Here is a 27,168-nt window from a genome sequence, read left to right on the forward strand (position 1 = left end):
TTTTTGCTTTTATTGAAGCAGTTATTGAAGGACACTGAATGCATGATTGTGAACATGTGACACTATATAAACACACACACAGGAAACAAAACAACAGTTCATTTCCACCTCTGTGTAACGTATATTTTCTTGCATTGGTGAAGATCTTTAATTTTCAGCGATTGTTTCTGAATAAATTCAATGAAACTCATCATGTTGTCCGAAGATGTTCATTTGCAACCGAATCTTACAGATAATGTCCAGTTTGGAGATGCGTTACAGGAACTTCACAAACGTTCACCAAGTTTAACAGCGATGTTTAATCAAGTCAAGGAAAAGACTAGAAAAATCAGCAATCCAAAGCACAATACAAACACAGAACAGAGAACAACTAAATCAAAAACTGCAGAAAGGTGGATCTCAGAAAATCTACGAATTAAGAAATCCAGAATTTAATAATTAAATCCCTAATGTCTCATTACAGGAATATTTAAAGTACATTATTTTCTCAACCTGAATTTAATCATGTTGTGGTTTTATGAGTTTTAATAATGTGTGTGGACAGAGTGAATCTAGTACGAAAACATCCTCCGTATTTGATTTCAGTTCTTCTTCATCAAATGTGTGACTTTAAAGATGCTTGAAACAGACGTTCCTGTTTCCTGGAGCTCGGCTCAAGTGCATCACCAGATCTTACCTGTTCCTCCCACAGGTGTGTGTGCGTCTGGTCCGACTGCATTCTGATCAGCTGCACTAGTTATGAGTTCAGCGACTCACTTCGGCGGTAAAACAAGCTGGTGAGTGTGTTTGAGAGCACAGACACAGAGAGACGTTCTCACGGTCACAGGAAGTCACTTTACTGCAACAGCGAACAGGTTACCGGCTGCGTTCAGCCCATGCACGGCTCGCTCAGGAACGATCGCTGAGGTTTAAGAGAATAAACAGCAGGAGAAAGAACAGAACACGTCCCGAAGTTCGTCTGAAGAACAAAAACATTGAGTTGTCCTCCGTTAGAGAGTCTCGGTTCTCTCGCTATCCAACCATCAAACTGTACCTGACACAATAAAACCACCTCCGCATTGTGTGTGTGTGTGTGTGTCAATGCAGAGACATTTCAGTCTCGCATATGTGTGTATGTGTGTGTGTGCGCGCGCTTCCATCCGTGTCCACCAGCTGATGCGGCTCGTCTCCGGTTGCCGTGGCGACTGCAGTCAGGGGGGTGTGTCTCGGTCCCACCGCAGCACCGCTGTCCATCTCTCTCTTGCTGTCTTCGACTCGTCGTTTGCTCGCACCGACACCATCAGCGCACACTGCAAAACACAAGGTCAAAGTTAATTGCTAAAATACTTACCTATCTAGGTTGCACAATTCGGAGAAAAACGTAATAGTGATTTTTTTAATTTACTAGATTTATTGTTATTATAGATCAAACTTGCAAGTACAATTTTTATATTTTTAAATAAAGCTCCATTACATATCAATATTGCAATAAATTATAGTAGTAATGAATAAAATTAACAAAAAAAAAAAAATAAAAACAATTATATAATTAAAAAAAAAAAAAAAAAAATAAAAAAAAATTAAAAAAAAAAAAAAACAATAAAATAAAATAATGAATTAAAAAAAAAAATAGTACTACTAAAAATATAAAAAAAATAAATACTACTACTGTTTATTGTATTGTAAAATACAAAAACCTTTGGAATAATTGCACTGAGCCATATCTTGATTCAGGTTTATTCTTATTAATCATGCAGCCCTAGTTGTGGGTTGTAAATGTATTAATTGTATATATATATATATATATATGTGTGTGTGTGTATGCGTGTGAGTGTGTATGTATATGCATTGTAAAATACACATACATATATATATATATATATATATAATATAAAATTCTTTTTTAAATAATAATAATGATAATAAATTTTTATAAAGGTTTTAAATACAAGTTAAAATAAAAAATATCAATATTAATAATACTATTACTAATGAAAATCTTAAGCAAAATAATAATAATTACTACTGTTATATTTCACAGTAAAATAAAACGCAGCCTTTGTGATTTGAGAAGTCACTTCATGATTTTGGTTTTAATGGTGCATCCCAAAATGCTTTGCAACTGACAAATCTATTTAGAAAGTTGGGAATATCCCTTTTCTAAAAATGTTTGTATGTGTTATTTTTGCTTATAATTATCCCCCGGTTTCACAGACAAGGCTTAAAGCTAGTCCCAGAATAAAAAGCATGTTTGAGCCGTCTAAACTGAAAATATCTTGCTCTGAAACATCTTAAAATACATCAGTGTGATGGTTCTGTGTCAAGATGCACACCTGTAACCTGAACAAAAAGTGTGAGTGTGTGTGTGAGTGTGTGTGTGTCTGTGTCTGTGTGAGAGAGTGTGTGTGTGTGTGTGTGTCTGTGTGTGAGTGTGTGTGTGTGTGTGTGTGAGACAGTGTGTGAGAGTGTGTGTGTGTGTGTCTGTGTCTGTGTGAGAGTGTGTGTGTGTGTGTGTGTGAGTGTGTTTGTGTTTGGAGTGTGTAGAGAGAGAGAGAGAGTGTGTGTCTGTGTGTGTGTTTGTGTGTGCGAGTGTGTGTGCGCGCGTGTGTGCTTGTGTGTGTTTGTGTGTGTGTGTGTGAGTGTGAGTGAGAGTGTTTGTGTGGTGTGTGTGTGAGTGTGAGTGAGGTGTGTGTGTGTGTGTGTCTGACCTGCCCGCGGTCTGAAGATGAGGTCTGCGTTCGGGGCTACCTTTGGGTGCTGGTATCGTGGCCGGCGCTCTCTGTTGGTGTTTGCGGGACCGAGCCACCGACCGAACCACTTCACCAAAATCACAAACCACAAAACACCAAAAAAACAGTCTGTAACTGAATCATGCCTACTACTAAATACAAATCCAACACACACAACCCTTCATGGTTATAGACGATGTGCAGCGACAGCTCAACCACACAGGGTTGTATGGTTTGTGACGCGCAGCGAGGACTGCTCACCCTGATAGTCCTCCTGCTCCTGCCGCTCGTTGATGTCCAGCGTCAGCTTCTTCATGCGCATGCGCTCCTCCTGCTCCGCCTGCTGCTGGTTGAAGTGATTGGCCGCCAGATGAGACGACAGAGGCACGTTCAGGATCTTGAACTACACACACAGAGACATTCAACGATGAGGAAGTCTTCTAACAATGAAATCACAAATATCAGCTTTAATTCCTTGTTTATATCATTCAATTATGTTTTTCTTTTTTGCTACTTTCTGAACGAAAAATAAATGTAAATAAAATGTTATTTTAAAGACATCATTTCTGTGGATAAACTAAGATATTAAACTAAGGAAGTATATGAAAACGTATTTTAACAGAAGGACAAATATCACCTTTAATTACTTGTTTAAATCAGTTATTTTTGTTACCTTTTCTATATTACATTTTATTTTATTTTATGCAATAATTAATATTTGAATTAGGTTTTTAATTAATTTATTTAAGATCTTGCATGTAATTTCTGTGGATGAACTAAGATTTTAAGCTATAAGAAACAAAAAATATACAATATCACAATTAAATTATTTCACTTGGCTCTAAGAAAGTAACAAAAATAATGTTATTTATAAAAGGAATTAAAGGCAATATTTATCTTTGTTTTTAGTTAAAAAAACTTTCTCCTAGCTTAATTCCTTGTTTAAATAATTTAATAATTTTTTTTTTTACTTATTAATTTGTTTTACACCATTTTAGAATTTACTTACATTTTTAATTAAATAATCAATATTAAATTATTCTTAAAGATCACATAAAAAAAGATCTCAAAAATATGTTGCACTTTTACTAAATGTTAAACTAATTAAATTTATTTTACATACTAATTGTAGATATTAATACTTCACTTGTACTACTGTTATTATTTTGGTAGCTTTTAGACAAAAAGAAAACTCGTGTCTGAATGTCAAGTTTCTGAAAGACTGTGAAGGGTTAAACTCACTGAGACACCAGCAGAATGAAAACAAAGACGCTGTGTGTGTGTGTGTGTGTGTGCTGTAGTTTACACTCCCAAAGCCACATCCTGAACACACCCTGCAGACCTGAACCATTCCAACACACACACACACACACACACACACACACACTCTCTCTCTCTCACACAACAACACACGTCTCTCTCTCTCTCGCTCACACACACTCTCTCTCTTCTCTCTCTCACTCTCTCTCTCTCTCTCTCTCCTCTCCTCCTCTCTCTCGCTCTCTCTCTCGCACCAACACACACACACACATAACCCACTCTCTCTCTCTCTTCACAACACTCTCTCTCGTCTCTCTCCATCTCTCATCTCGGGTGACAATCTCTCTCTCCTCTCTCCTCTCTCACACACTCTCTCCTCTCTCTCGCCTCTCTCTCTCTCTCCTCTCCCTCTCTTCGTCACACCCACACAAATCTCTCTCTCTCCCTCTCTCTCTCTCTCTCTCTCACCACACACACACACACACTCTACTCTCTACCTCTCTCTGTCTCTCACACACACACACACACAACACAACCTCTTCTCCTCTCATCTCTCACACACACACACGACACACACACTCTCTCTCTCTCTCCGCAAAAAACACCTCTCTCTCTCACACACACTCTCTCTCCAAACACTCTCTCTCCCTCTCTCTCACACACAAACACTCCTGACACACTCTCACTCTCTCTCTCTCTCACCTCACACACACACACTCACACTCTCTCTCTCTCTCACACAATCCTCACCAAGTCACTCTCCTCAACTCTCTCTCTCTCTCCACCCAAACAACATCACACACTCTCACTCTCTCTCTCTCCTCCCAAACACACACACACACTCTCGCAATCTCTCTCTCTCTCACACACACACACTCACACCACACACTCTCTCTCTCTCTCTCTCTCTCTCTCTCACAAACGGACACACACACTCACTCTCTCGTCTCTCACACACACACACACTCTCACCTCTCACTCTCTCTCTCTCTCACAAACACACACACACACTAGGCCTGGGACGGGTACCGCATTACCGCAATACCGCGGGTCACGTTGATGCTACCGCGGGTCTAAACCTGTAACCGTCATCACCGCACAAAAAAAAAAAAAAAAAAAAACCTTGGCCTGCACATCTGATGCCTTCGTCAGAAGTCAAATGAGCCATTTTAATCTAGATTAATTTCCAAGATTTACAGTGAGATTAATCTAGATTAAAAAATTTATCTATGCACCTCTAATAGGCTAAATAGCATTCAATTTGTATTGACTATTAGGCCTAGAGTACCTGTGTACTGTCTTGTAGCCTATATATTGAATTTCCATTTCATTTTACTAAAGCAGTAAAATCCAGGCGGATGACTCATGAGAAAGCCAAAAAAGCAGGACCTCAGTTTTTTAATTGCACATGCTTATTCTGCTTAACACAATTCTCTCACGTGGTTGCGCAGCCGACAACTTGCGCATTTTAGCTACTATATCCATCGAAACATGTCATTTTATATATAAATATGTAGACATATAGGCTAAATTAATAAAATATTTAAAAAAATCTACAATATAGCCTATATAAATATAATTTATATTAAATATATTTTACATATTTATATTAAATTAGCCTATATCTCGTGTGCGCTTTGGTCCTCAGTATGGTTCAAAGGCTATAATTTAACGAATGCTATTTTAATTTAACAAGTGTCGCTACCACCCCCGGGTCATTGTTTTTTTTAACTTATAAATATTATTTATATTATCTTATTTATAAATATTATTTATATTTATCTTATTTATAAGTTAAAAAACAACCACAATATTGTGAGCAGCGACACTTTGTTAAATTAAATAGCTAGCATTCGTTAAATTATTCTTAGCCTTGAACCACACTGAGACCAAAGCGCACACGAGATATAGGCTAAATAAAATATAAATATGTAAAAATATATAATATAAATAATATTTATATATATTATAGATTTTTAAACTATTTATATTAATTTGCACCTATATGTGTACATATTATATTAAACTCTATATGCCTTCGTTAAAGGGTAGCCTTCATTAAACCACTGAGACAAAAAAGCGCACACGAATATCTATATAAATATTAATATAGCTAAAACATGTACAAATATGTAAATAAAATATAAATTCATATTACATGTATAATTCATATATATATAAGTAATAAAAAAAACCGAATCTGGCTGACTTACTTGGGGAAAAAAAAGAAAAACATCAATCTACTCCGACCCCCAAGAGAATTCGTGTAGAACACACAGAAATCAGAAGGTATTTTGCAGGAGGAAGCCCTGGATTCCCACACGCAGACCCTCTTGTCTGGTGGCGGGGACAATAGTGTCCGATTCCCTCCTGCTTTCCAAAGTAGCCTACCCGAAAATATATGACCATTTGTGCTACAAGCATTCCCTCAGAAGCGTGTGTTCAGTGCTGCAAGTATGGGGTCAGGTTAAACGTCGTCTTACGTCTTTCAGGGCTCCCTTAAAAAACTGACAAAGTGAAACATGCTAGTTTTTCTAGCAAAAAAATATGAAGGCTGGGATGTAAACCATAGCGCCTTTCGTTTTTGCCAGCACTTTTATTTTTCAGACCATTATTTTCTGTTCTAAATGTTCTTATTTTCTAAATGTGAAATAATAAATGTCTAAATAAACGTGTTCCTTATGCTCAATTGCTTAGCCTCTGTGTGTGCAAAAGTCGTTATAGTTTAAGTGATGTTTGATGACGACGACTGTGTAGGGGGCTAATCTGAAGGTAAAAATATATGAAAATAAAACATGCAAAGTAATTATCTATTACTGATCAATTACGATAAATAAAAATGTGTTTGTTTGTGCTTTATGATGCTCTATCTTCAGATCTCTGTTGTGAACTGCTAACAGAAATACCGCCCCAAAAAAATACTCTTCAACCGCTTTAAGAAAAATCCAATACCGTCCCAGGCCTAACACACACACACACACACACACTCTCTCTCTCAAAAAAAAAACACCACACAACACACACCACACACACGTCTCTCTCTCTCTCTCTCTCTCTCTCACACACACGCACACACACACACACAGATGCTGTACCTGCTGTTTGTTGCCCTTGCGTGTGAGCATGACGAACTGCATGGTGTCGCTGATGTCTGCGTCTGCGTCTGCGGTGCAGGAGGGGGCGGAGCTCTTCTTCAGCTGGCTCTTTAACTGCAGGGGAATCACCAGATTCAACCTCACTGCATCTCAATTCCTCTCCACCACACACACACACACACAAAAAACACACACACACACACACACACACACATCCAGGTCACACTTAAAGATATTTGTGGATAAACTCAGATATGAAGCTGGAATATATAGTGCATATATTACATTTCTTGCTATTTTTTAATTAAAAAATTAATTTAAAAAATCTATTAACAAAAATAAATAATTGAATAAAATAATTGAAATAAATAAATAAAATTCATAAAAAAAATTCATGTGGATAAACTGAGCTAATAAAGCCTGATCTATATAAACTTTTTTAGTGCAAAATTTACTTTGCACTAATTTATAATTAAATGAAATGTTTAATTATGTTTATTTTATTTTGCACCAAGTAGCAAAAACAATACAATTATTTAAAAAAGGAACTGAATGTGCTTTATAATTTTGTCATTTTTTTAAATATTCAAATAAACTGAATTTGATTTTTAAAATCTTTTAAAAATATAATATATTTTTAAATCATTTTAATTATTATAATTTTTTTTAATTATTAAGGTAATTGTTAACATTTATACAGATTAATTGTTAAAAACATCTAGTTAATTTCACAGATAATTCCAAAGAACTGGCAACTAACACAAAATGTTAACGTTGAAAGACTGAAATCGTATTTTATTGTAAAACAATAATCTTTATTTACTTTTAGAACTCTAAAAACTATTTTTTAAAATGTATTTTATTTGCACCATCGTCACTGAACTGTTACTGAACTCATAATGTCTCACTGCTCAGCTATATGCTAAAAATCTAGACATAAATATTCAAGCCGATAGTTTTTATTCCTCCTCATGTTGTTTCAAACTTAAATGATGTTTTTTTTTTAGGTTTATAGTAGAAAATCTCCATATAAAGTGTTCATAGTGACCACAGATATTAAACCCCACTGTAATACACCATTAATGTATCATAAAAATAGACCATATGACTTGGAATAGCTCTTGAAAAAAATAAAAAATTAAATACTTCCAGCTCTACACTAGCACATATGTGACACAGAACTACGAAAGTAAAGAGGGTAAGTTTTGGATGTACAGGAGCTAAAGCACAATGGTTTGGAGAGTGTTTGTGCACCTGCAGGTTTTCCAGCATCATTTTGTCCAGCGCCTGGATGAAGTCCTCGTCCTCGGCACACGCCACGTGTTTGAGTCCCCCGCCGCGGATAGTGACCTCCTGACCAACACAAACAGCAGCGTTAGCTCAGAGCTCAGAGCAGCCACCGAACCCCCGCCTCACACTCACGTTGTTCTCTTCATCCGTTTCGTTCTCTTTGTTGGAGTCGGTCAGATAGTCAGTGTTCTCCTCTTCCTCCTCACGCTCCTCTTCCTCGTTGTCTGAGCCCTCCTGAACACGTGTGCGACACAAAACACGTGGTTTATGCATACATGTGAAATCCATCTCGTCTCTAAACATCAATTTCTCTTTAAACACTATATTGTTTTTCCTAGAAAAACATCTGGAAAAAAACTCACCTGAAAGGTGTTTAAAATATGTGTATCAAATGCATTTGTGTGTGATTTATTTATAAAAGACATAAGTGCTCTCATCAAAGTATTTTTACATTTAATTTAATATTACATTTATTTAAAAGCTATAACATTAACTGGAATTTGAAAAAATAAATATATATATACAAAATTAATATATATAGCTAAATAGCAATTTTTAATGTTTATATTTGTGTGTGTATGTGTGTGTATTTTTATTTAGAAATGAACAAAAGTAGTTTTTTCAAAGTAAAGTAATTTGCACCTTTGGTAAAAATTTTTTTATTTTTTTTATTTAAATTTATTATAAATAAATGTGTTTGTATTTTAAAGTAAAAACATTCATTGAATTAGTAAATACAATTACATATATAATTTATATAATTTTATGCATAGAATTTAATTAAATGTATAATTTTATATATAAAATGTTTTTTATAACACACACACATATATATATATATATACACACATATAATGTATGAGTATATGTGTTTATTAAATAAATCAATAAATAAAATTCAAGTGGTGTTTTTTTTTTTTTAAATTTGCAAATGAATTTAATTTAGATTTTGTAGTGTTTCATGCTGGTGTGTGTTTTTCTCCTTCTTTGTGCATCATCATTAAACTAAATGTCAAAGTAAACTCTAAAGACTGAGACAGGAGGCGGAGTTAAAGCTGTCAATCACCTCCTCCTCGGGTTCATTCATCTCGCTCTCGTTTCCAGACTGCTCCTCGGTCTCCGCCCCTCGCTCGTCTTCGTCATCATCATCCTCCTCATCCAGAGGCTCGTTCTCGCTCATGGCGCTGGAGGAGCGGCCGTCTTTCTCCAGGCCTGGACACACACACAGGAATGCTGCTACTGACCAAACCAGACCACAAGGGATAAAAATAAACCAGCACTACAGAATGACTGAGGTTTAAAACCAGCCGGACGGCACACACACACACACACACGACAGCATTCCTGGAGAGCTATTCTGAGTCTGAGCTGCTTTAATACTGATACTCTTACACTCACGGCAGGAATGTGTGTCTTTCTCTCAGCAGACGTCAGGCGTGAAGCGTCAATGACCAAACACTGAAACAAACCAGTGTCTGTGTGAGGAATGCTGCTCGACGGGGAGAGCAGAAACATGAGCGGAACAACTAGAAGAACGGCTGCGCGCACACACACACACACACACACACACACACACACACACACACACACACACACACACACACACACACTAGGGCTGGGTGGTGTGACGGTATGTGGGTGTTTCCTCAAATATGGCCACATTTGGCCCAGTAGACTTCAGCAAAACACTGCATAAAACACACTAGCACTCGGTTATTTAATCCGTCCAACAGTGAATATCTAAAATCTGAACTGTTTTATAATATTATGATTTGTTCGGTTTCATAATATTAGCTTAGGCCGAACTGTTTCTGCACTGACGTCAGACCGATTGATTCATTTGTTATGAATCATATCAGGATCATTATCGTAAACTAACAGTCAAACTATTAGAAACATTTTTGTTAAATAAAGTAAAATAAAAATTAGATGAATAACAAACTTTAAATATTGACTGTATATTACTCAAAAAAATAACTAAAACAAAACATAAAAATAAAATATAAAAACTAAATTAAATCCTAAATACTAATATATATATAAAAAACTTGACAAAAGCAGAAATAAAATATATAAATAACCTTGATTATAGCATAATATAAATACTAAAACTCTAAAAAAACACACCAAAAAAAACAACAAAAAAAACAAAAAAAAAAACAAAAAAATAAAACTAAAAATAACAATAAATACCAATTAAACAAAAAACAAACAAAAAAATAAAAAAAAATACATAAAAAAAAATTAAAAACAAACATATAAAAAAACTATTATAAACTACACAACCTAAACAATGAAATCCTAAATTATATATTTAAAACCACTAAAAATCAAACTAATTTTGATTCAACTTAAATTTAGAAAGTTAAACAGAGCTAAAACTAAACCAAAATAAAAAAAATAAATATTCAAAAAATTAAAAAAATCAAACAAAAAAAAAAATAAAATTAAAAAAATCTAAATCAAAAAAAAATAAAAAAAACAATTCCGGCCATAGCATGGACCCCTAACACACACACACACACACACACACACACGCGACTAAAAACACTCACACACACAACACACACCACCCACACGTCCCAGGCTACTGACGATGCGCAGCCACACACGGCAGACGCACTCACCCCAGACACACACTCAACCCCACACGCACACACCCCGTCAAACACAACACAACACAATTTACACACACGACACACAACAGTCACACCGCACAAAATTACTACACACGAGTGCAACACGACACACAGATTCACAGACCACACATACACAGCAACAACGCACACACCACACACACACACCCACACACACACACACACCAGAGACAGACAGACACACACACACACACACCTACACAGAACGCACCCACACAGACACAGACACAACACGCGCGTGAGTACATAAATGACGACGACAGACAAACACAGCACCCCACACCCAAAAATACAGAAAACATACACACACACACACACAGAGACAGCAAGACACACACAGACACAGACACTGAACAGACAACACAGACAGACACAGACACACACATACACACAATACACACATACATACACACACACGAAGACACAGACACGCGTTCCACACAGCCACGCACGCACACACACAACACACATACACACACACACACACACACACCCTTTCACACACCACACCGCACCACACACTACACAGACACACACACACACCACACACACACCCACACACACACACACCCATCACACACACCCACACACACACACACACACACTCTCACACACACACACACACACACACACACACTCTCAGTGTCAGACGAGTGTTGTACCCAGTTTGACGAGGAACTCTCTCTCCAGCTGTGTGACTTGAGCACAGGCCTCGTCCAGAGACGAGCACAGCTTCATTTTGGGCCGCAGCAGCTCCAGCGTATCTGTGATCATGTACTCGATGTCGATGGGGAACGGCTGATCTTTAGTCCACACATCCAGACTCTTCTTCCACCAGACGTACCTCTACAACACACACACATAAACAAAATATCTTCAGCCAATTAGAGATTTTAAATTTTTAATAAATAAGAAACAAGCCTCTTCTGCTTTTTAAGGCTGCATTCATTTGATCAAAATTACAGTAAAAACATTATTACTACTTAACAAGACTGTTTTCTATGTGAATATATGTTAAAATGTAATGTATTTCTGTGATGTGCAGCTGAATTTTCAGCATCATTACTGCAGTCTTCAGTGTCACATGATCTTCAGAAATCATTCCTAATATGATGATTTGCTCTGCTTCAAAAGAAGAAACATTTCTGGATTATTATCAAGTTTGAACACAGTTGTGCTGCACAATATTTTTGTGGAAATCATAATAAAAAAACAAACAAAAAAAAAAAAAAAAACAAAAAAAAATAATAAATTAATAAATTAATCAATCAAAAAATGAAAAAAAAAAAATACAAAAAAAAATACTTTAAAATAAAAACATAATGATAAAAATAAAATACAAAAAAAATTATTACATGTACCTAACATTGATACATTTGTGTGATTAAGAGTTTAATTGCCATAATAATAATACCACAATGCAAAATAAATTATTACATGTACCTAAAAATAGGCTTCAATTTCATTATGCAAATATAATCTTTTTTTATTTTAATTTTTATAATTATTTTTGGCAGGCAAGTTATGATACAGACATTGCTTCACAGGAATGTGAATGTAAATGATGGATTAAAAAAAAACATCATCTAAACAGCCAATGTATTGATAAAAAAAAAAAATTCAGATGGAAGGAAAGTCATTCGCTGTCACTGTATTATTTTTAAAAAATATGAAAATTTTACAAAAACACATTTACACAATCTTATATTATATATATTTTTAAATACAATTTTTAATATATTTTTATCAAAATACTACAATATAATCATCAAAAAAATACAAGCTAAATAACACAAAAATTAAAGCCAAAATATATCACAATAACGCCAACATTTATGACTTTACTCTATCGACAGCCCAGGTTTTTCCACCAATCACAGGAGACGTGGCACACGGTCACCCGTCTGTGATTGGCTGGTCCTCACCTGGAAGTAAATGAGGAAGCAGTCGAGCTTCTTCTTGCTGGAGCCGCGGTCGAAGTACTGTCCGCAGGTGTCCAGCAGGGTGCAGACCAAGCGGATGCGGAACAGGTGCTCGGGGGGGTCCAGCGGGCTCGGAGAGCCGTCCGCGTTCACACCGAACGAGATGAAGGAGAAGAGCGTGCGGAAGATGACGGCAGACTCCACCATACGGTAGTTATACAGCTCACCCAGGAACTTAGCGCTGCTGATCCGCCGCTGGTTAAACTTGGGCTGGTTCACCTGAGAACCAAACACACATCAACCTCTGAAGCATCTCAAAATCTCTAATCCAAGCATGCTGATTTAGGATTTACATCATATGACATTATTGACACCATTGATGTTTTTGCTTTCTATTATTATAAGTGCACTGACAAATGCAATTAAACGCCTCTCTCTTTTTAATGTCACATAATTAGTTACTACAATTAGAAGTTACTATAGAATTAGTAACTATATTAGTACTAAACTTAATCAACACTGAACTAAACACTCCTGAATAATCCATGTATCATAGTTTTTTCAAAAATATTGAGCAGCACAATGATGCTGATGATATTTGAGGAATGATGATCATGTGACACAATGACGCTGAAAATTCAGCTTTGATCACAGAAATAAATTACAGTTTAACAGACATTCAGATGGAAAACAGCTATTTTACAATATAAAAATATTTCACTATTTTTACTGTATCTGTATAGCTTTTTTTCTACTGTATTTGATCAAATAAATGCAGGCTTAGTGAGAAGAGACTTTTAAAAAACTAAAATATTTAAAAACTTTTGACTGGTAGTGTATACACATTTCTGTAATTAAGAGTTAATGCTTTTACTTAATGTGTTTAATTGGAACGAAAATAATGACTAAATGCATAAAATCTTATATTAGGACTAGATCTGCACGATTATGACAAAAATCATAATTGTCGATTATTCCCTAGAAAGTGTAATTATGATTATTAATTATGATTATCACAATTTACATTGAATGATGTTTATACCATTGTTTGATGCAACTGCATGCCGTATTTTTATATGAAAATCAACAAGCTGAATAAAAACTAAAACTTAAATCTTTCATTGCTTTTCTATAGTATTAAGCCTCAAATGTCAGCTATACATCGGAGTGGTTTCTTCTTTAAATTATAAAAAAGTTAACATATGAATGGTATTATAATGTTATACTAAAACCAAAATTAATATAATGTGAAAAACCCTTAAGATAACATGTAGAAAGAAAAAAACGCATCTTAAGCACGCAGAATAACATTGAGTGGACTTTGAAAAATTACATAATTGTGGCATCCATAATTGTAACTGCGATTAGAAATTCAATAAATTTGCACACCCCTAATAAGGACTAAATATTTTGAATCAAAATTTTAAAAATATACTAATCTGTTAGTGAAACAATAATAAATTTATATACAGATCTCAACAGAATCCAAAACAAATATTTCCACAATAAAAGAAGTTTGAACTGATGTTTCTCCAATATAAGGATTTTCATGTTTATTACTGTGAAGCTGCATAGAAACAATCTGTATTGCATAAAGTGCTATAGAAATAAGTGTGACTTGACTTGACTAGAAGTAATGCAATCAAGTAATGGGTTGTAAGCACACACACACACACACACACACACACACACACCGATACCTCCATGCAGCACAGGATGTTCCGCCAGCAAACTTCCGTCCACCACGTGATTGATCGCCCACGTCCTCCTGATACGCCACCAGTCCTGCCAGCAGGTTGGCCACGCAGTGGATGCTGTTGTACTTGACGTTCCAGATGTTGATCATGCAGCAGATCAGGTAACTCTTCACTTCCGGCTCGTGCCAGGACAGCTTCCTCATCTGCCTCAACACCTAGACAACAAAACTTGCTTGTTGTGTCTTTGTAGATTGGAAACATCCTTAAGTAAATATAATATATACAATAATTAATTTAAATGATGTGCATTTTTTAAATACATAAATAATAAATAAATAAATATTGTTGTTGTGTTATATATTATAATTTTTCATTGTATTTAAATGATGTGCATTTTTTAAATACATAAATAATAAATAAATAAATATTGTTGTTGTGTTATATATTATAATTTTTCATTGTATTTATACTTTACTATACACACACAATTATTAAACAAAACATATTTTAATAATACTTTAAAAATAAGATACATATTTCCTATACATTTTTATATTTTGCTTTTTTAAGGTATTTTCTACTATATATGCATTTATTCTTTTACTGTACATAAAAGAATAACACACACACACACACACACACACTATTATTAAACAATAGATACTTTTATAATAATGCTTAATAAATTGTATATTTTTATAATATATTAATGCTTTTAATGTTTTTTTTAAAGTATTTACAATAATTTTTCATAATATATTAGTCACTGCAGTATTTTTATATTTTATATATTGTAATATAATTTAAAACTTACATGCAAAATTAGTTTACATAATATGTAGACTAGTATTATAACATAATAATTTTATATACTATTAATATAATTGTATATTTATGTATTTTCTAATATATTTAACCAATTATGTATTTTTCTAAAAAAAAAAAAACAAATCCCTATCACTATACCTATATACTGTATATATATATATATATAGCGCTGAACTGAACTGTTTGACAGCTTCAGTGATTATAAAGGCTGCTTTCTGTATATAACTTATTCACAATTTTAATAACTTTAAGTTTTATTTTCAGGCTACTAATAGGACCAGTGACCACATACACACTGCTAAATGTCCGGAGGGACAAAACTGACGCAAAATACAATCACACTGCCTAATGTTCACACTTCTGTAGGACTCAAATGAATAAAAATGTTCATATTTAGCATGATGTGGGCCACACAAGAAACGCGGTACCCTGCGTCCAGTGCATGTGTGACACACCTTCTCCGTGGTGACCTTGGACAGGTCTTTGTAGAGCAGTTTGCGGATGTACTCCTGCAGCGGCGGCCTCTTCCTGCGCACCGTCTTCTCCATCGGCGGAGGGTTGCAGTAGTAATAAGCGTTCTCCACCATCGTCACGTAACGCACATCCAGATGCTGAGCCTGCTTCTTACGCATCATTTGCTCCTGTGAACACACACATGATCAACGGCATGAAGAGGGCGGCTGCAGGTTTGCAGGTTTGTGTGTCTGCTTGTGTGAAGACGCACCAGTAAGACGCTCGTGCGCAGGTGAGACTCCGGCGAGCGGAAGAGGAAGCGTCCACATGTCTCCAGTAGCGTGCAGGCCATCTCGATATGATGGTGAGAGAAATCAGACAGCAGCATCTGCACACACACACACACACACACACACACACACACACACACACACACACACAGTGTTAGAGATGCTGGGATAAATGTCTGTATTGAGGACATCATGATACAATAGTTTCAGCAGTCAATGTTATTATCAGCACATGAACTTTAATATCACTGCTATCAATGCTACTGAACCTGTGCTGTTTTAGTATTTCTAATATACTATTATTATATTAAAAATTTATAATATAAAGTTTTTTATATTTTCAGTTCATTTTATTTTTTTGTAAAAAAAAAGTTGTATTAATTTTATGTATATTTGTCATTTTATTAGTTTAAAAAAAAAATTTATGTTTAATTTATCTCCATATTTAATTTCAATACCAATAACTTTCAGCACTTTAATTTAAAATTATTTTATGTTTAATTTAGTTCCAGTGTAATTTTAGTATCACTGAGACACTATTATTGGTTTTATTAATATTTAGGATATTTTTATATTTGTTACAATTTTTAAGTTTTAGTAATTTTGTTGTGGTTTTTGTAATTTCAGTTTTAAATTCAGTCTTAATTCATTTTTAGTTTATTTTAATACTTCAAATTAAACATTTATTTTTTATCAGTTATTCCCCGTTTAATTTTAGTATCATTGAGATTATATAATATAATATAATAAATACAATTAAATTTTAATAATAATATCTTTCTCCATCCATCATCATACTACATTTATCTTACGTCATTTTTATTAGTTGTTTTCTAGATAGTTTTTATGTCTATAGATTTTTTTGTTGTTGTTATTTTAGCATTTCAAGAATGCTTAGAATAAGAAATACATAGAAATACAAAAATCAAATTTTAATACAATAAACAAACATCAATCAAAAAACATTGAGTTTTAGTTTTAGTTACAGGTAACAACAAAAATACTGGTAAAAAAATTCAGTTTACATATATTAGCCTTAATAATAGGTACCTCAACATAACCAAATTAACAATTTTTAAAATTAATTCAAAAAAAAACATTTAAACTTTTTCATATAATATTTATATTTTATTTTAGCTTAATTTCAATGACCAAAAATTATTTTTAATAGTAATTCAAAATAAAACAGTTACACTGTATTGAACTCCCTCCTTAATTTACAGAACATATTTAATAAAAACAAATCAAATTAACAGAAACTGCTATCATTGCATTTTTTTTTTTAATATGGACTTCATAGTCAAGCACTACTGCTGACTTCCCTAGTTAGTACACACTGTAGGTGTCATCAGCTCACCTTGAGGCAGTGCAGCGTGTCTGTTTTGCAAAACATCTTGAACTTGGCCAACTCCCCGATCCCGATGAACCTCACACGTTTATTCTTGGTCTCAATGTTGATTTGGTCCTTCTTTCTGATCTGTAAGAAACACACACACACACACACACACACACACACACACACACACACACACACACTTTCATGTGTTATTGGTGTGAAACTGGTTTCTGGTGACTCCCAGACAGCATTTTAGGGCATCCTAATTCTAAAATAACTTGTTCTGGTACTAAAATACCTCATTTGATAGCCTTTAGCTAATGAGAAACACACTCACATGAAATCTGAAATCTCCTTTGAGCATTGAGCAGAGGTCTTCGGCCACGTCAGACATACACGGGTGTAGAGTGGCCACCAGACGAGCGTAGAACGGCAACACACACCAACCTAACAAACACAAATGAAAACCTAATAATACAAAACCATTTAAAAAACAAGAACTAACACCCCATCAAATCAAAACATCTAAAACACGCTGTAAACACACACACACACACACACCTCTGTCTGGCGCGGACGCTTGCAGCCTGACACACACACACACACACACACACACACACACACACACCTCTTCTGGGCACTGCAAAGAAAAAATAGAACCAACAACCTTCCTTCGGACTTACTTTTCATTCACATACATAAATCCCAGAAATACAAACCAGAAAAAACACAAAACAGGAAAAAGGCAAAACAACCAACCAAACAATTAAAAAAAAAAAAAAAAAAAAGTTTTAGGTACTTGAAATAAAGCTGAAAACAAAAAATCTTAATTATAGAAGCATAACAAAATGACTAAAATAAAATGAAACCATTAACATAAAATGTGTTCAATGAAAAAACTAAACTTAATAATAGAACTGAAAATAAAATACTGAATATTATTAATATTAACTATCATTATTAAATAAGTACTAAAATTACTAAAACTGAAATTAAAGAAAATGAAAGATAAATAGAAATATTTATAAGCTAATAAAATGATGAAAACACAATAACTTTTTTTAACTAAAATGAAATCTGAAAATGTAAACAAAATAAAAGTATTTAAGGTAAAGCTTTAAAAAACATACAAAAATAAAAACTTAAAATCTAAACATGAAAAAAAAGTGAAATATTCAATGAAAAAATGTGAATAAAAATTAGAATTGAAGAAGTTTTAAGTTGAAGTACTAAAATTATTAAAACTGTATGTCTGTTTGTGTTTGTGTGTGTGTGTGTGAGAGAGAGAGTCTGTGTGTGTGTGTGTGTGTGTGTGTGTGTGTGTGTGTGTGTGTGTGAGAGAGAGAGAGACTGTGGTGTCTGTGTGGTGTGTTGTGTGTGAATGTGTGTGGTGTGTGTGAGTGAAAGTGAATCTGTGTGCATGTGTTGTGTGTGGAGAAAGACAGAGAGAGAGAGAGAGAGTCTGTGTGTGTGAGTCTGTGTGTGTTTTGTGTGTGTGTGTGTGTGTGTGTGTGAATCTGTGTGTGTGTGTGAGAAAGACAGAGAGAGAGAGAGAGAGTCTGTGTGTGTGAGTCTGTGTGTGTGTGTGTGGTGTGTGTGGGTGCGCATGTGTGTGTGTGTGTGTGTGTTGTGTGTGTGTTGTGTGTGTGAGAGAGAGAGAGAGAGAGAGAGAGTCTGTGTGTGTGTGAGTCTGTGTGTGTGTGTGCGCATGTGTGTGTGTGTGTGTAAGTGTGTGAGAGAGAGAGTCTGTGTGTGTGTGTGTGTGTGTGTGTGTGTGTGTGTGTGGTGTGTGTGTGTGTTGGGTAGAGAGAGAGAGTCTGTGTGAGTGTGGTGTGTTGTGTGTGTGTGTGTGTTGTGTGTGTGTGTGTGTGTGCATGTGTGTGTGTGTGTATGTGTGTGAGAGAGAGAGTCTGTGTGTGTGTGTGTGTGTTTTATCTCTTCACCTTGTCAATCAGGTCTCTGTTGATGCAGTTTGGGAGCTGCTGGATGAAAGCATCCACGATGAGTTTGAGATGAGAGCCGGTGCTGGCCTCCTCATCCTCCTGCTCTGTACACACACACACACACACACACACACACACATATATATAACATGACAATTCAAACACTGACTTATGATAATGAATCTGCTTATATATAGAAATACATGGGAAAAAAAGCAAAACAGAGATAAAGTTTGGCTGCTGGAGAGATCCTGCACTTCCCCTTCAGTGCCCTCGGGAGGTTTTGGAGGTTCTGGACTATCGTCTCACAACCAAAAAGCAAGCACACCCACCTCCATCACCAACTACACTTTTTGGCCAGTTCTTCACTTTCAGTCTCGTCGGCTGTGTCCAGATCGATCGGCTCATCAGCGATGTCCAGCGCTTCCAGCTCCATCTCCAGCTCCTCAGTGCTGCTTCCCTCTCGTGCTTCTGCACACCAACAACAAAGACCACATGACGTTTCACATACTTAAAAAAAAACTAAAAATTAAAAGAATGAAAATTAAAACAGAAAATGTAAAAATAAACACTAACTCAAAATATAAAAAAAACAGACTAACAGAAAATGTATGAATAGAAACTGATTTATAATATTAATAAAAACTATAAACTATATCTCAACAAAAATCTAAATGTAAAACAGAAAATGTATGAATAGAAACTGATTTATAATATTAATAAAAACTATAAACTATATCTCAACAATACTAAAACAACACTGGTACTAACATTACTACAACTGAAATAAAAGAAATGCTAAATAGCGGGAAAAAATGATTTAAAAAAAATCCCAAACGGTTTAAAAGGAAATTACTAAAAAGGAAAAATGTAGGCTAATTCTAAATATTAATAAACACTATGACAGTATTAATAGGGAAAGCATTCAGTACCTTTGCTGGGCTGGCTGCTCTTCTCGTTGTCTTTGAAGAGGATGGCAGGGACAAACGCCTTCAGATCCACCATGTTCTCGTAGAAGTTGCGCGCGCGGTCCTCGTCCTCCGCTGGTGAGATCCCTCCTTCCAGATCGTACTCTCCCGGTTTCCCCGGAGTAAAGATATCGATGCCCGGACCGTGCTCTGCCACACAAATCAACAACAGATCACACGCATGCCGAGACTAGCTCTCACACAGATGAGGTCGTGCCGGCGGTCGCACCTTCCTGGAGCGGTTTTTGTCCACAGGAAGTTCAGGCAATGTTTCAGCTGAACGTCCAGACAGATCGGGCCAGCGTTCTGCGTGTTGGCCAGCAGCTTCTGATAGGAGGTGGCGAACTCCTCATACTGCTTGTGTCTGTCCTCGCTGAGCTCTCCTTTAGAGTGCAGGATACGCCTGCACACACACACAAAACATTATCATCTCTGTTCAAACGCAATCAATGAAAATCATCTCAGAGCTACACACAGCACTGTTTCTGAATCTGTGTTTCTGAGTGAATAACTCAACACCGCATTCATAAAGACAGATCAGCTGCACATAAATAAACACAGATCACATGGACATTCAAACAAACAACCAATATAATGATTCAGTGACTCACTCTTTAGACTCATTGAAGTAAACGCATTTATGCAAGTTATGAGCTTAATTAAACAGCCGGTGTATATATCAGTGTTATTTTATTTTATTACAGTTTTTATTAATATTTTGAATTAGATTTATTTTTATAACTTTTCATTACACCTTCATACATAAATTCTATTAATCATTATTTTCATATTTTCTGCTTTCAGTTTAATTTGAAACTCTTGGTCATTTTTTTATATATTCTCTCATTTCAATTTAAAACTAATCATCATTTTCATTTTTTTTGGGTGATTTTGCCATTTTATTAATTTTATTTTATTATAGTTTCTAAGTAAAATTCTATTTTCAGTCATTTTCTTGGGTGTTTTTGTCAATTTATATATATATTTTTTAGCATGTCTGTTTTTATTCCTTATTTCATTTTTAGTTATTTTCATATATATAACATAAAAAAAAAAAAAAAATACAAATGATGCCAACGAGCAAAGAACAAAAATAATTTTTAATACTTTTTAATACTTTTTTTTTTTTATATTTTACACACTAAATTTGTCACATTATTCTTAATGAACTCATTAATTAAATATATGAAATTGACATAAAAGAAGATGCACACATGCATTTTATTAGATTTTATTTTCATATTTTCTGCTTTCAGTTTAATTTGAAACTTTTAGTCAATTTGTTATTAATTAATTCATTTTATTTTATTATAGTTTCTAATTAAAATTCTATTTTCAGTCATTTTCTTGGGAGTTTTTGTCAATTTATATCTGTTTTGGCGTTGCGTCACTTTATAATAAATATTTGTTTTTTAACACCGTGTTCGAGAGAAATGCTGTCATGTCAATGAGCTTTTTTCAATAATATATAAAATATTTCACACAAAAAATCTTTCACAAAAAACACATTACAAATATCATTTATAAAATAATTTATAAAATATTTAGACACACTAAAAAATATTCAAAAAAAAAACTTCCAGAAATTATAACCTCCTGAAGGTAGTTTTATTATAAAGCATGCCCGCCACAAAATGCTTAGAGACTTTTATGAAAGGAATTAGATTTATTTTTACATTTTCTGTTTTCATTTTAGACAAACAAAAAATTATAATAAAATAAACATATACATTTTCTGTCAATAATCAAATCAAATCATGAGATTGCAAACAACCGCCCCCCGACGGACCCTGACACATTTCCAGAGTTATTAACACTGTGTAAACGGAAGACTCCTGCGAAAAGGGTCCACACAGAGACTGACCTGTTCTGCCTCTCGATGTTCTGCAGCTCTCGGTGGTCTTTCTTCAGGTGTTTGGTGAGGGAGGTGAAGTATTCTCTCAGCAGGTTCTGGAACGGCTGCTGTTTCTCCGCATTGATGATCTGACTTGAGGAAGGACGAGCCTGAACTTCTCCACCGCGTTCTTGACCTTCCGCGGCACCAGCCCGGGCGATATCGTCTCCGCAGTGCTTGCAGAAGCTGATGATGACGGACACATGAGTGTGTGTGTCTCGGTCGGTGCCGATGATGTTCTTCAGCTGCTCGTAGATGAGCGACAGCCCTTCTTTATCTGTGAACAGACCCACGATGGTGAGCTCGGCGATGAAGCGCAGGTCAGTCCTCAGTTTGCTCACGTTGGGCAGCTTCTCCTCCTGTTCCCGGGCCTCGAAGTGTCTCTTCCAGGCGGCGAGGAGAAGCGGTGCGAAATCAGCGTAGCGCTGGTGGAACAGTGAGCAGAGATGCGCGGCGCAGCCCACGCCAGAATCCAGCTTGGCCTCCACCATGGAGCTCACGGCTTCCCCGACGATGTACTTGCTGAGGTTGAGCGAGTCGAAGTCCATGCGACAGCGAGCCGCGCTGCTGCTCCGTGAGCGTGCGGAGCTTCTTGACGAACGCCGTGTTCTTCTTCAGGCTGGAGTCCAGGCGGCTGAAGAAGGCCTCCTCGGGACGCGTCTCCTGCACGTGCTGGTTCTTCACGCGCAGCTCCTTCCGGCCGTGGTGACGCTCCCACGCCTCCTGCTGGAGCTGTTCGGCCTCCTCTTTCTCTCTGATGAGACACACAACAAACTCTGATTAAAAAACAAATTAGAGTACCAATGAGATGCTATTATAGTTTTTATTTTCCCTGCTTTTAAGTTTCAAAATAGTTTGTGTTTTTGTCATTTTATCAGTTTATTGTTTTATCAATATGTCTGTTTAGTTTTAATATTTTTATTTCAATTAATAATTATTATTACAAAAAAAATAATAAGATTTTTTAAATATTATTTTATTTCAGTAAACCTTTATTATATTTCAAAAAACAATTTTTAAATATTTTATTTTATTTCAGTTAATCTTTATTTTATTTCAAGTAATAATATGTTTCATTACTGCTTTAGTTTTAATTAACTATACTTTTATTATAGTTTCTAATTGAATTTTTTAAGCAGTTTTTATTTTATATTTTCATTTTAGTAATTTTCTAAAACTAAAACCATAATAAACATTTTATTAACAAAAATTAAAATAAATAAAAAAAAATATAAAAAAAAATAAAATAAAAACTCAAATCCATTAAAAAAACACTGCAAAACAAAACCACGCATTTTAATATGCTTTTATTTTTATATTTTCCTGTTTTATTCCTGGAATAATATTTTATTCTCATATACTAGATGAATTTCATTTAAAAAATATATATATATTTCAGTTAAAATAAATTTTTTCAAGTAATAATTTTGACTGGTTTAAAAAAAAAAACATAAAAAAAATATATAAACAAAGGAATTTTAATATAAAGACATATAAAAGGTGGAGCTTTAATAAGAATGCTGTATTGAAAATTATGTTTTTAAAGAGCTTGTTGCAACAATCACAACTTTCTGTAGGAAGATTACATTATTTATAGTTATATTTAATCATATTTTATTTTGGTAAATACAGTACAGGTCAAAAGTTTGGAAACATTACTATTTTTAATGTTTTTGAAAGAAGTCTCTTCTGCTCATCAAGCCTGCATTTATTTGATCAAAAATACAGAAAAAAACAGTAATATTGAGAAATATGATTACAACTTAAAATAATAGTTTTCTATTTGAATATACTTTAAAAAAATAATTTATTCCTGTGATGCAAAGCTGAATTTTCCAGCATCATTACTCCAGCCTTCAGTGTCACATGTAACATCCAGTCTATCACATGATCATTTAGAAATCATTCTAATATTCTGATTTATTATGAGTGTTGGAAACAGTTCTGCTGTCTAATATATTTGATGAATAAAAGGTTAAAAAGAACTGCATTTATTATTAAAAAAAAAAAAATTCTAATAATATATATTCTAATAATATATTTTCTTTACTATCACTTTTATCAATTTAACACATCCTTGCTGAATAAAAGTATTGATTTTATTTAAAAAAAAGAAAAAAAAAAAATTACTGACCCCAAATTACTGACTGACAGTAGTGTATATTGTTATTACAAAATATTTTATATTTAAAAACATAGCTTCTTTTATTTTTTTTTTTTTTTTTACTTAGAACTGTTTCCAACTTTGAAAAAAAGTATCACATGTTCTGAAAAAATATTAAGCAGCAGAACTGTTTCCAACTTTGATAATGAAATCATCATATTAGAATGATTTCTAAAGGATCATGTGATAATGATCCTAAAAATTTAGCTTTGCATCACAGAAATAAATGATCATTTAAAGTGTAATACATTTAAAAACATTATTTTAAATTGTAATAATAAAAAACAATACTACATTTTTTTCTGTATTTTTGATCAAATAAATGCAGGCTTGATGAGCAGAAGAAACTTCTTTCAAAAACATTAAAAATAGTAATGTTTCTTAACTTTTGACCTGTACTGTATGTAAATTTGATTTATATGACCTTAAATGCTCCTTTAGTGTTCTGGAAAAAATAAATAGAAACTTGTGCTACATTGTCTTACTTGAGCTGAGCAGCCTCTTCCTCTTTCTGTCGTCTGGCTTCCTCCTCCAGGAGCTTCTTCTCCTGCTCCTCCTGCTGTCTCTTCTCCTCCTCCTCTTTCTTCTTCTGCTCCTCCTCTGCCCTCTGCTTCTCCTCCTCTTTCTTCTTCCGCTCCCTCTCCTCCTTCTTCCTCTTGTCCTCCTCAGCCCGTCTCTTCTTATCTTCCGCCGTCTTGCCTCCGTCCTTCTTGGCGCTCATCTTGGTCTCGTCTTTGCTCTTGGGCGCGGCGGCCTGTCTGTCTGCGTCTCTGTCCTTGCTGCTGAAGGAGCCCGTCTCTTTCTCCTCCATGTTGACGGACTTCTTGCGTTCAGCAGGCATACTGCTACTGCTACTGCAAAACAAAACAGAACAATAAAACTAATCAAACCGTATCTGTTAATAAATACAAACATAGAAAGTCAAGGGTTGTGTTTTCTACACTGCACTGTATATATATATATTTTTTTTGCATTTTTAATAAAACTTTTGCATTGAGAAATATACTGTATGCAAAAATATTTTATGAAACTTTGCATATGGCATACATTTTAAATATATTAAATAAAAAAAATAAACTGTATACAGTTTATATATATATATATATATTTTTTGCACTTGTTATCAAACGTTGCTTTTAAAAAAAATCACCTTTTTATAACAAACGTTGCTTTTAAAAAAAATCACCTTTTTATAAAATTTTGCACATGGCATACTTTCTTAAATGTTTTTGAAACCAATTAAAAAAAATCACCTTTTTATAAAATTTTGCACATGGCATACTTTCTTAAATGTTTTTGAAAACAATTTGGCACTGAAAAAAAACCCTGTAAATAATAAAATTTAAAACAATTAAACGTTAAAAAACATACTGTGCATACAGTTTCTTAATACATTTGTATTTTTCTTAAGTTGCACTTTTAAGAAAAATTTTGCATTTAAAAATATTACACTGTATACTTTTTTTATATATATATTTTGCACTTGTAATCAATTTTTGCACATGGCATACTATTCTTAAAAACATTTTGCATTTTTAACAAACTTTGCTGCTGTATACGGCATACCTTTTTCATACATTTGTAAGAACATACTGTTTTTTTATATTTTGCAGTCAAATTTTAATAAAATACAGCATTGAAAAATGCACCGTATACATAACACTTCTTTTAAAAATAAGATTTTTGATTATATTTTACATCGAAATACTTTTTTTGTTTTTGTTTTGCTTTGTTCGTTTTATTTAGTTTTTATGTTTTGCACATTTAATCAAATTTTAAAAACTATTATCAGATCAAATTCATAAAAATGTCAGTCACTCTGGATCATCTGTACTGCTGCATTATGGGATACATCATCTCAGTCTGCTCTGGTTGTATTCCCCACATTTTGGCGATGACGAGGATATTTGATTTGTTTATTTGTCAATCACGCGCAGGTGATCAGCTTCCGGTGTGGTTCTGCAGGCTCAAATGAAGCCACATTCCGGTTCCGTTCACAGACTCTAACTAGCTATACCACACACAAACACTCTCAAAACACATTCACACACGTATCCTACTTTGTATGCCGTTCTCTGACCTAACACAGACTCTCAGTAACAAACATGGATCAAACACATCGACCAAATAAAAACAATCAGCAACAGCTGCATTAACAAATAAACCACTGTCTGTCACTGTCATCTCAATGTCATTTAACTTTAAAATATGCAGTTCATATATAACAGAAATGCGATCATTTTAAAGAAGCGATTTGATGTTTTAACCGAGTGTTTGTGAATTAGCATTAGCCGTTAGCTGTCCGAGGCCGCTCGTGGGTCAAATATCAACACGTGTATGCCGCAAACAGACGGAAACGGTAGAAACAAAGAGATTTTCAGTCAGTCACATGAACACTGTTGTGTTTTGAATGTAATGTCAGTCTTACCTCATGTGCTTGTGTTAAAATTCATAAGTTTCGTCTGTAAATGACGGCGCTTGATAGTTTTCGATATCAGGACCCCTGCATTTGGCGTCCCCAAACGTGCCTGATCAAAAAATATTATTCACCTCAAAAATACGTGAGGATAAACTTTTAGAACCTTTTATTGTCGTTTTTATTTAATTGAATCTATCTATCTATCTATCTATCTATCTATCTATCTATCTATCTATCTATCTAT

General features: G+C 34.4%; 1 pseudogene; it reads right to left on the reverse strand.

Moving 5' to 3' along the window:
• Window positions 1-868: 868 nt before the first annotated feature.
• LOC109091220 lies at window positions 869-27,070 on the reverse strand (annotated as a pseudogene).
• Window positions 27,071-27,168: the final 98 nt, after the last annotated feature.

This window comes from Cyprinus carpio, chromosome B4 (assembly GCF_018340385.1).
Source record: "Cyprinus carpio isolate SPL01 chromosome B4, ASM1834038v1, whole genome shotgun sequence".
NCBI classification, from domain to species: Eukaryota; Metazoa; Chordata; class Actinopteri; order Cypriniformes; family Cyprinidae; genus Cyprinus; species Cyprinus carpio.